Below are 11594 nucleotides of genomic sequence, written 5' to 3' on the forward strand. Positions count from 1 at the left end.
TAAAGATAATTAGCTTTATCTTTCATATTTTCTTAACAATAATGCTTATGTCTCTCCACGGGAATTTACTTGTTCTATCACTCATGATTAATGAACTATTATCGGAATCATTCTTTTTTCTTCTTCATCATTTACAGATCATATATGTCTGAAAAACAATTATTCAATTTAGAAATCGTTTAGTTATCCAGATGTGTTAAACTAATCAAACTAATCAACTGTTTGGTAACTAGTAGTATCTTTATGATAAACGACCCATTTGTTTTATGTATATAAATAGCTGAAAGATCTCTAATTTAAATATAATTATTTACATATATAATGGTAAAGAGAAGAAACAGTTATGATTATGGTATTTGGATTGTAAAGGTTTGTTAATCCCAAGTGAAAATGTACAAGTAAGTCCCTTGGTGAGGAGCACAAGACCTGACAAATATCATAGTCGTACAAATTTTATAATCAGAATTGTTCCATTTCTTAATTTTTATTTGTAAATCACCTATAGAAAATTATATTTCAATTGGATATTAATTAAGCATCCAAATTTACATAACAAAAAGACATATAGGTATAAAGTATCATTTTCATAATGAACTATCTATTTATATGATACGTTTATATGAATAAATATTTTCCAATTTAAATAATTTTAGTACGTGTGATCTTTAATAAAACTTAATAAATTGAATGATTTTGATCAAGCCCATTATTCGTAAACAAAAGAATATGTACATCCTTCTCATAGACGGGATGCAATTATTATCGTTTATACAATTTCCACTTTCTTTTTAAAAGCACACCAATCTTCTAATCACCATGCTTCGTGTCTGTGATAGTAACTCAATTATTTGTACTCCTCACAATCGTCTATAACCCACACGTAATTGATTTGACTCGCAAAATATTGTCATGATCAAGTATGAACAGTTTTAATTATGAAGTTTGTTTAATAAAACTACATGTAAAAACAGAAGTACTATTCATTTTGAAAAGATAATGCTTGTGTTCTTCTGCAAGAGGGAGATGACCTACTTATCCCCCATTTATAATTAACGTATATTTACCAGATCAACTTTATAATTGGATGTTAATTTTCAAAATCACTATTTAAAAATTATATTTGTCAATGATTAGTCACTTAATAGAACATGTAGCAATTCATATATATCAACAAATATATGACTCATCATGAGAACATTATTTGTTATTCAAACAATTGATCAATTGATATGCACGAATGATTAAATTATCTTCTAATTAAATAATTTTTTATAAATATAATTTTAAAATAATAATTAAGAATATAACAATTCCAATTACGAAGTTTGTACGTTACCGAAACACATGTAGTAGAGATTCTGAAAATTAAGCTCACAATCAACAATAAATAATCTCCTAAACCGAATGACATAATTAACATCAATTTGCAAAAATAAAAAAGAATATTAACATCACATCACAAATCAAAATCGGCGAGAAACTGAGGATAAAATCACAATGTGAAGTGTGGACACAATCAATTATTAAATTTTGGGAATCATTGATACCTCCAAAGCAAAAGAGAAAACGCCAAAACAAATGGGCCACCACGCCTAACTAAAGTCACCACTTATCTCCCAAAACCACTTCCCACTCACCCATAAACCACCGGTTTCACGAAACGCAGTATCACTTCCCACCTGTGCCTATAAGTAACCGCCTTTGTCTCCTCAGTACAACACTTAAACCAACCTCTCAAAAACACACATCAACAAACAAAACGATCATCTCACCTTCAATTTTCAAGTTAACAGGTACAACTTTGTACGATGAATCAACTGAGTCGAGTGTGGATGGCGGCGAGCGTGGCGGTGGTGCAAGGCCCTGTCGACCATGGACATAAGTGGAAATCCGGCCTAAAATCCTTTCAGCTAAACCGGGGGCGATCGTCTTTCGCTGGCGGCGACGCATCATCGGATCTCCGACCGTTATCCGGCGCAGTTGGGTCGGATTTCTCCGGAGTGTTGGGGAATTGCGAGGAGAGACGGAACCACGCGGACGAGTCTATCCAAAAAGTCATGTACTTGAACTGTTGGGGTCAGGGCTAAGGCAACCGGAGATTGGAAATTTTCCGGCGGAAAAAAGTTAAGAGAGTTGATCGGGACTCGGGAGTTACTCCGTTGACGAGCGTCATGGAAACAGATAGTTGAAACGGACAACTCAATTATTGAGTTAACTCGGATGGAATCATTTATGTAAATTGTACAAAGATTGTGGAGATAAAATGAAAACCATCAATAAGAGAACGGCTTCGGTATTTCAATTTGTTGTGTTTATTATTTACTACAAAGAAAGTAAAATTAGGAATTGAATTAGTTTAAATACGCCACGCCATTGGATATATGGAAATGAAATTAGGCGGCTGGACCAAAATAAATTGACTATTTTAACTATATAGTAATGAATTATTTTATAAGTTATTCTAATTCGAATGAACTAGTACGTTTTATGATCCATTAGAATACGTTTAGTTTTGCGATTGTATTTTTTCTGATCATTTCTGATAGTATAGTGTTTGGCATTTTTAATTTTTTGAGCTTGATCTCCGTTTCTAATGGACTAGTACACATTCATTGGAGTACGCATATGTTTCTGTTTAACCTAACCTATATATAGCTAGGATGCTATCACATAAAAGATGGAGATGATGAATATTATGTTAATTATATTTAACCGAGTCACAGACTGAAGTTTAATCATGCAAAATTGATGGTGATCACTCATGCAACTTTATCAGTGTCCCCAAGTTATATAATTTACTTTCTTATTTTTTTAGGCATACTATCAAATAAACTATGAGAATACCAAAAAAATGTAAGACCGCTGGTAATTGTCTCATGCAACATTGATCCACAAAATTATACCATGGCCTGCAATGAGCCCCTTTTCAAATAAACTTTTGTGTTCTTTGTTTAAATATCCACTTCTCTTTTGAATATTTACCAAGCCTTATGTAATTGTTTTGATATATTGTAATTCGTGTGAGCTACCATGTTGGCTTGTGCAAGCGTTCTTCGTAGGTCTTAGATTCTGAGGCAGTCATCAATAGGTTATTGTTTGTGGTTACATGAGCTGCTTTGCGCACGAATTATTGTTTGGTTAAGTAGAAGAGAGGAATGATTGTGTTTAGTTTATGAGATCCTTCATGCATGAATCTCTAAGGGAAAAAGAAAAACTATGGGAAAAAAAAACCTTAGCAGCTATCACAAGGAAACGAAGACCATTCATTATACAAGTCATATGTAAATGTGTCAATTCTTCGATGTGAAATTCTTGTATAATTTAAAAATCACTACCTCATTAAGCTTTATACAACCTAATTTAGTTATAAACTAGGTATCAAAATCGAGTGACATAATTGACTCGATCTAGGTATGTGAGTGTATGAAAACTGTTTACAATTAGATTACCAAACTGAAAGATCTGTAGAAGTATATTTAAAAAAAATAGTAAATTTCATGTAGTTTCTACTAGTCAATTAAACTCTAAGAAATCTACAAAAGTCTATCACATAATTTTTTTTGTTGCAAAAGTCTAAATAAATCTGAATACAATACATCGCTAAACTGACATTTAGGCAGATTCCCTGTGATCGGTCTCAGCCACTTTTGCAATATCTTCTGTTGGCTACAGAATCACCATCATCGTCACAGTAATTGTAAATTTTGTTCAATTCATGGGCTAAGAGTTCTGAAAATGTAAAGTAAAACTAAGAACTCAAACTAAAAGATTGAACGTCAATTTTAATCCCGTTTTGTGCAAAGAAATGATAAAAAACAAAGCAAAATAGAAAAATACCAAACATATAAAAATTAGCTTTACAAGGGAAAATCCTCAAAGAAGAAAAACCCTTGCGCAAGATTGCCAGCAATAATCAACTAGGGAAAAGATGAAGACTTTCCAAGAATAAGACCCAGGTACACAACCAAGAGAGCCTTGTTAGGGTCGCACACATCGGATTTGAACAAAGTGCAAAACGGCTTCCTTTGCTCACTCAAATGCAATATGGATATTTTGCGTTACAAAAGATGTCCTCCCTTGAGTGTGAAGGACCTATGAAATAGGTGACCTTACACACTTTTCCTGGACTAGAAAGTCCTTCCTCCTCAAGTAATCTTCATGTCCAATCCCTTTATTTTATCCAGCAATCACTTGATGAGATTGTCATCATCTTTCGACTAACCAATTACTTTAGTTTAAAGAAAGGTTTGAAATTGGCACGGTAGAAATGAACAGTGTTTCAATTCGAATTTCAGATTAATGGTGCCTTAGATTTTCTAATAGTTTAGTATGTTAGGTCGTGTTTTGGGGGGTTTCCGATTTTATAGAGAGATGGATAGGGAGATAGAGATAGACACAGAGAGGAGAAAGCATGGCTGTGTACATTTTTTGGGGTTAATTAATGGGTTAGTGCGCAGGGTTAGTGAGGAGAGAGTGACAGAGGGGTGTATGGCAAGTTATGGGTTTTCAGTTTTTCCCTCTGATTCAAGGAGGCAGATTATCTGTCCTCCTGTTTGGGTGCTTTTCCTATCCTTTTTTATTTTGTACGGTCACGATTAAATTAGGTTAACATTTTATATTGAATTTTTTTATAGAAATATTAAGATAATAAATAATAAGACTATAAAATATTGACATGACTTAAGCGTGACTACATAAATAAAAGGGGTTGGAAAGATCATCCAAACATAAGGGCAGACAATCTGCCTCCCTGATTCAACAGGTTATGCACTGTTTGAAAATAATTCTTTATTGTTTTCTTTTCCATTTGCTTGAACTATCATTCGAATTTTTGGGTTTCACTGTGCTCATTTCTGTGCTTCTTCAAAATTTTCTGGTGTTTGCTTCTCATTCCTCTGTTGGTTGATTTTTTTTCCCATTTCTTGGTTCCTTATGTATTCCTTGGTTCTTTCTAATTTTTGGATGCATGTGAACTATATACACGGTTTTTTGGGACGAGTTAGGAAGATCCACCTGAAAACTGCATACAAGATAGAGAACTGGTATGCTACTTTGTCTTTCTGTTGGATTTTGATGTTTATGTTCTGCTACTAAGAGGGTTTTATAGTGTTCTAAATCTATTTTGTGGTTTATTGAACTGAAATTTTGATATGTGCTGATATGAATTGGATATGTTGAATTAGAGATGTGCTACTTTGAATTGTATAAGTTGACAAATGACAAACCATGGAATATTGACTTTTTTTTTTTGGCCCCAAATTCAACAAAGTCCGAGTCACCGAGCTTCAGCGCATCATTCACGACCTCCGAAAGCGGAAACGCTTCTCCCAAGCCCTCGAGGTTTCCATCTTTCTTTCTTACCTTGCAATTTGTGTTATCCTCTGTTTGGTTGCTCAGAAAATGAAAGCAAATTGAAAGAAGCATCAAAGTAATTAAATTTTAGTTAAAGAAAGTGAGTGAAAGAGGGAATTAGGATTTTTGTTAGTTAATGTGTTTGTTTGTATCATAAGTAATTGGAAATTCCCCTACTTTCGTAATAATGTGTTATAGGTTACAGGTTTCAGAGTGGATGAATCAAAAGGGCATATGCATATTTTCGCCCGTTGAGCATGCCGTGCAGCTGGATTTGATTGGGAAGGAAGAATTTTGCACCAATTGTTGTGAAATAAAGCCAGTTTGAGTCTGTGGGTCGACATTGTTGCATCATGGAGCATGTGATTGCTAGGAAGTTTAAGTTGGGGAGGAAGATTGGGAGTGGGTCTTTCGGAGAACTCTATTTAGGTTTGGTAATCAGTGCTTGATATCCTTTTTTCCTTAGAAAATTATTCATTGTGTTAATTTAATGTGTTTTGTAATGAAATTGCTCTTCTTGTGTTAGGTGTAAATGTACACAGTGGGGAGGAGGTGGCTGTTAAGCTGGTATGTGATCGATCCTCAAATCGTAGTGTTCATTTATAACAAATTCACCATTTGAATTGGGTTGGTTTGTGGGTGCGGATTTTCAAGCCAAAAGATTTATGTGGACCAGTTTATCTTTTTTTTCTTTGGAAAAATAAAATTTGAATGTCGTTGAATTGTATTACTCATCAAATTTCAAGGCATTTTGCGTTTGAAGGATTCGAAACTGCTGTAAGCTAAATGGGTGTGAAACAAGATGGTGGCACTATTGACACTGTGCCTGCAATGGAACAGGTACAGCTGAAAATCAACTGATATTATTTTATTACGGAAATCAACTGGTTTATATTTTTTGTAACAGTCCCACAAGATCTGCTTGCAGTCATGATTCTACTCAACCTCATTGAAAATATGATTTTTAGATGTTTTGTTAGGTGGAGATTTTCGAGTATTGATATTTTGGTTATGATAGCTCTGGATTAAGCTCTCACCGTTTGTACATTGCACTGTTAAGGCACTGTTTAACTCACCAACGTGAGAGCCGAACTTTAGGCTCTTATGTGCACATAATTTTCTTTAAAAGGGAATGAGAAAATAAAATGGGCAGTACCTTAATTTCAGGAGAAGATTTCTGATGAGTTAGATAAGAGTGAAGAAGCTTCTTAGAGGAGCAGAAGCAAATTTGGAGGTATGGCCTAGTAACTTTGAGTTTTCATGAAACTTAAACATGTTTATTTGTCACTGCATCTTGGATTTTGTGTTTTCAGGGCTTGAAAGATAAGAAATTGAAGGGTCAACTTGCTGTTAGAGAAGAAATGTACGGAAAATCTGCACAAGCTGCTGCCAAGGCTGAGAAGGTGATTTGTTTTCCTTAATGTGATATGTTGGTCTGTTCAAACTTTAACGGAAGGGAAAAGAATCTTACCTAGAGTCATGCTTAAGCAGTAGACTGGATTTTGTACTCTCTTTTCCAGTCTGTACTGTTGTATTACATTTTTCTCTGATTTACTGGATTTAGTTTATACAAGCGATCTTCTACATGAAATCTTACTTCTCCTGTTCTTTTAGTCCATGTAATACTGATAACAATTGAAAAGTTCACGTTTTCAGTCATTTGTCTTAATTAATCAATGAATTAGTTTTTTACCATAATTAAATCTTTAATTATAGTTTTTGTGCCCTGATTTCGTATTAGGCGCCTTATCTTCATATGAAACCACCATTTTCAATTTTTTGGTAATGTTAGCAAGTGCTTCTCGAATTCTCTATCTCTCTCTCTCTCTCTCTCTCTCTCTCTCTCTCATTTACCATCTTATGATTCATAGCGGTTGTGGATTATAGCAGCACTTTGTTTTGATTTGTAAACAAACTGTATAATTTAATCTTTGTCTTGGGTTATAGTATAACGTTTAATGATTGAAATTGTAAGATGGTTTAGCAATTTTTTCAGAAACTTACTATTCATGCCAGATGCCCATTATGTCTTCTACTTTTCTACTTCCCTTTTTTGTCTTTTTCCTCCATGTAGTAGACTGATTACTTGAAACTATGATATTGATGACACATTATGATCTACAAGTGGATGTTTTTGATAGGATGCATATCCATATATAGCAAGCAAAATTTGGCCTCATTGGATCCTAGGTATTACGTCGTTTTAGTTACTTTGTGCGGAAACTCATCATCTGTATTCTATGTGATTCCGTTTTGTGCAAACAGTTAAAGCTGCCATGCTTGGTGCGATAATGGATTACTTGAAGTTAAGGCTCCAAGTAAAGGTAGAGTTGTTTCAACTATAATGTATGTTTTCTTTTTCACTTGAATGATAGAATTCCTAATTACTCAATCCTGTCATCTATGTCTATTGTATTACATTCAATTATTTGCTGAAACTTTTCTGTTCTTAATATGGTCATTAATTTTAAACGATTGTTATTCCATACAAGCTTTCTTTCCTTTGATATTAACATTTTCTGATAAAATGGTAGAAATCCACTTGCATTTGACAAATAATTGTCATCATTATAGCAGTACAATGCACATCCACATAATTGAGCATAGTAAAGAAAAAATTGAATACTTCTTAATATAGACATTTTTTTTCAATACTCCCAGACCTTCTTGCATTGAACAAAAGGTTCGGAATTTCTTTTTAAATGTGTCAATACATTATTATTATTTTTTCTTTTGTGCCTTGGCAATATGACTTATCTTGCCAAAAGATGTGTGTGGGTTTTGAGGGTTCAGGGATCCCCTTTTCTTAAGATTACTGGATTGGTCCTTACCTCCATGTGTTGTTGAGTCTATTGAGATCTGGTATGCATGAGAACTTTAAGTAATCATTGCCATAAAAGGTAGAAGTGATAGACTCACACCAGGAATCAGTTATCTTATCAGGAGCTTTATTTTCATCTAAGATCAACTTTGATACTTGTAGGTGTATATAGGTTAAAACTCCGCCTGTGTAAGTTTATCTTACATTGCCGGTCCCAAGACCGGATAAAGGAGAAGGGGGAGGGCGTCAGGTAGCCGACAACCGGCACTCCTATCTTACATCGAATTTTTAGGATGTAACTCGTACCAACTCACATGCATCGGATCCCATCCAAACTCCAATGTTAACCGAGTTTGGGCAAGAGTAGTACTAGGATGGGTGACCTCCTGGGAAGTCCTCGTGTTGCATCTAGCCGACCCCACTTGGTGGGAAAAGGCTTTGAAGAAGTAGAAGAAGAGTTGTATATAGGTTAAATCGATTGTTAAGATGGCAATTTAATCACTTTTCAATGTTTGATATCTCCATCTCCCAGTTTTGGATTTTTACTTACTTGAAATGAATAGATTTTGGGTGTTTCGTTTAGCAAAATTAGCAATGGATAGTGCTAAATCATTTTTTTTTTTACATTCACAGCAATATGGGCACTTTTCTTCATAATATAGTGCTTAGCTTAAAATTAGAATGTGATTCAGTTGTATTGAATTTGTTTGATTAACCATTGGTCCATTTATAGTTCATTTAATCTTTTGAATTAATAAGTTACTGTGTTGTGTCCTTTAGAGTTCTTATTATGCTTTTGATATGGAAAACATCATCTATCTGTTCTATTTATCGCTTGATATAAGAATCAAAGTAGACTTGGCATCCCTTTTGTGGCCTTTTTTGTGTTAGCAGATGCCATCAGATAGGCAAAAACATATCGACTACAAAGTGCAATGAATGCTACAGGTTACTAAGTTTAGCCATATGCCTTCATTGTGGCATTGCCCTTTCTGCAACAAGTAAGCATTATAATTTCACTTTGTGGAATGATATTAAGTTGACTTATGGAATAATATAGGGTTGTGTCATGCATGAAAACTATGAATCCATTTCATCATGCATTTTTTAGTTAAACTACTATGTTTGTGTTCAATTGACTGCAACTCATGCCGTAGTTTGCTTCACAAACCTCTATGGTTAGCTTCCATACAGTATATTGCAAGTTTGAGGATATCTCTACATCTTAATTTCTGCTCTCTCTGGTTGTTTCAAGTTTGTAATTTTACGTGCTACACTGCCACTTGATTTGATTAAAAAAATGTAAAACAAAATCCGTCCATGATTTACAAATTTGTATTCAATTTGTGATGTTTTTCCAGTGTAAGGCATATGTTGCACAAGCATGTAAATGGTACAAATTATTTTGTTTTGGACAGTAAACTTTGAGTTTTACAATCCTTGCAAGGGGATTGTGACTCAGGTGAACAAATTTACTATAGGAGAAGTTATGCATGCATTCTTTTGGCAATCCTTTCCCAGAACCTGTAGTGATCTTGATATAAGTCTAACTCTGCCAGCAGAAGCGCGATGTTCATGAACTATTTTCTTTCAATTGCTCCTTAAACATAAGAGGGCATACTAGCATAAACTCTTTGGCACAAGGTGGCATAAATTGCTTATCTTATCGACCTCATTCACTCATGTATCCCTTAGTTTGTTCATAATTGTGTTGAATTTATTCAACTTAAATGTGTTTCATTCGTTCGATTACACCTGAAACAGAGTGTTCCGCAGCAACACACAGACATATTTTCTAGTTTAATCCTAGAAGGCTGGACTAATAAAACTAATTGAGACGAGATCTTGTATGATAATTACAAGAACAATTGCATACTCAATTAAATATAAATTACAATTTGTCAAAAAAAAGCCAAATTAAATCACATTTACAAGTTCGGGCATTGGAGATGGCACACACCACATCTAAAGGTGGGCACGGGCTGGGCCGAGCCTAATTTTGAAGGGACTAGACCGGACCTGGGTTTAAAGAAAGCGGGTCGGGGCGGGCTGGGGATTACAATTTCTAATATAGGAACCAGACTTTACCCGGCCTGGTTGAAACAGGCCGGTTCGGGCTGGGTCCACGAGTTCCTTTTGTTTTTTTGAAAAAAAATAATAATAAAATTTGCATTGCAAACTGCATAAATTTGCACAATTCGTAAAACTGCACAGATTGCAAAATTGCAAAACTGCACAGATTGCAAAACTACAAAACTAAAACTGCACAGATTGCAAAACTGCAAAACTGCACATATTGCAAACTGATTGCAAACTACACAGATTTGCACAGATTGCAACTGCAAACTTCTGTGCCTTCTTGTTTCTAGAACCATCATTCTAGGTACTCAATTTAAGGCAGTATTACGGTGGGATTTCCTTTTTCAATCTGCAAAAACGGCTGTAACATTGGGTACAAGTAGACATTTTCATTTAATTATAGAAATAAAAAATTGCATTAACTCTCTCCTATATACTTCTCTCTAGTGAACTCCCAAATCTCACTTGTGTATTTATATACAGATAATCAAAACAATATTTCAAAGCAAAGTGAGATTTGGTAGGCATTCATGTGAATACTAAATATATGCATATATGAGATTCCTATGTGCTGAGAATAATCAATTGTATGTAGAACCAATCCAACCAATCTGAACTTCAAGGACAATTGGTAATAAACCAAATACAGAAGTAATTTCTTAAACTATTAGGCAACGCTTAATATGCAAAGCCAAAAAAGAACCCAAACTTTGTTATCAGTATTACAGTGGAAAAAAATTGGTAGATGCAAAGAGAAGAATCGTAAATGGTGGCAACATATCAATCACCACTCTAAAAATTTAAAGAAAATCGTAAATGGTGGCAACAGGATTCAATCATCAATCTACAAATTCTAACCTAAAACCCCTAAAATCCCTACCCCAGAATCCCAGATCTTCACAATTTCACATTAATAATAAAACCTAACTCAATTACCTAGAGGGATGATGGTTGGTAGTGGTATTGGACCCCTGATGGTAGCAGTGTCCTCAACGGTGGTGATGGGTTGATTAATAATAAAACCTAATTCAAAATTACCTAAATTTTAAAGGGATGATGGTTGGTAGTGGTATTGGACCACTGGTGGTAGCAGTGTCCTCAACGGTGGTGATGGGTTGATGGTGGTCGCGACAGCAGAGGTGGTGTCGTTGTTTTGTTCACAATAGCGTTGTGAGAGTCTGAGAGTTGGAGCTCGATGGGGTGATGGTGGTCGTGACGGCGGAGGTGGTGTTGTCTTGTGTTGGTCCCGACGGCGGTGAGCACTGTGAGTGAGAGTCTGAGTTGGAGTCGAGGGGAGGGACAAGGAGGGATGAGGGAGGGAGAGTCTGAGAGTTTGAGAGAC

At 34.9% G+C, this 11594-nt stretch overlaps 1 long non-coding RNA gene and 1 pseudogene across 1 annotated transcript; both read left to right on the forward strand.

Moving 5' to 3' along the window:
• Positions 1 to 4812: 4812 nt before the first annotated feature.
• Positions 4813 to 9683, forward strand: LOC137708458 (uncharacterized). The gene is made up of 9 exons (XR_011064792.1): positions 4813 to 5042; positions 5270 to 5340; positions 5558 to 5781; positions 5879 to 5919; positions 6099 to 6192; positions 6520 to 6586; positions 6666 to 6755; positions 7618 to 7676; positions 9068 to 9683. It is a non-coding gene; the product is annotated as an uncharacterized lncRNA (long non-coding RNA).
• LOC137709575 (5S ribosomal RNA) lies at positions 8465 to 8584 on the forward strand (annotated as a pseudogene).
• Positions 9684 to 11594: the final 1911 nt, after the last annotated feature.

This window comes from Pyrus communis, chromosome 11 (assembly GCF_963583255.1).
Source record: "Pyrus communis chromosome 11, drPyrComm1.1, whole genome shotgun sequence".
Classification (NCBI taxonomy): Eukaryota; Viridiplantae; Streptophyta; class Magnoliopsida; order Rosales; family Rosaceae; genus Pyrus; species Pyrus communis.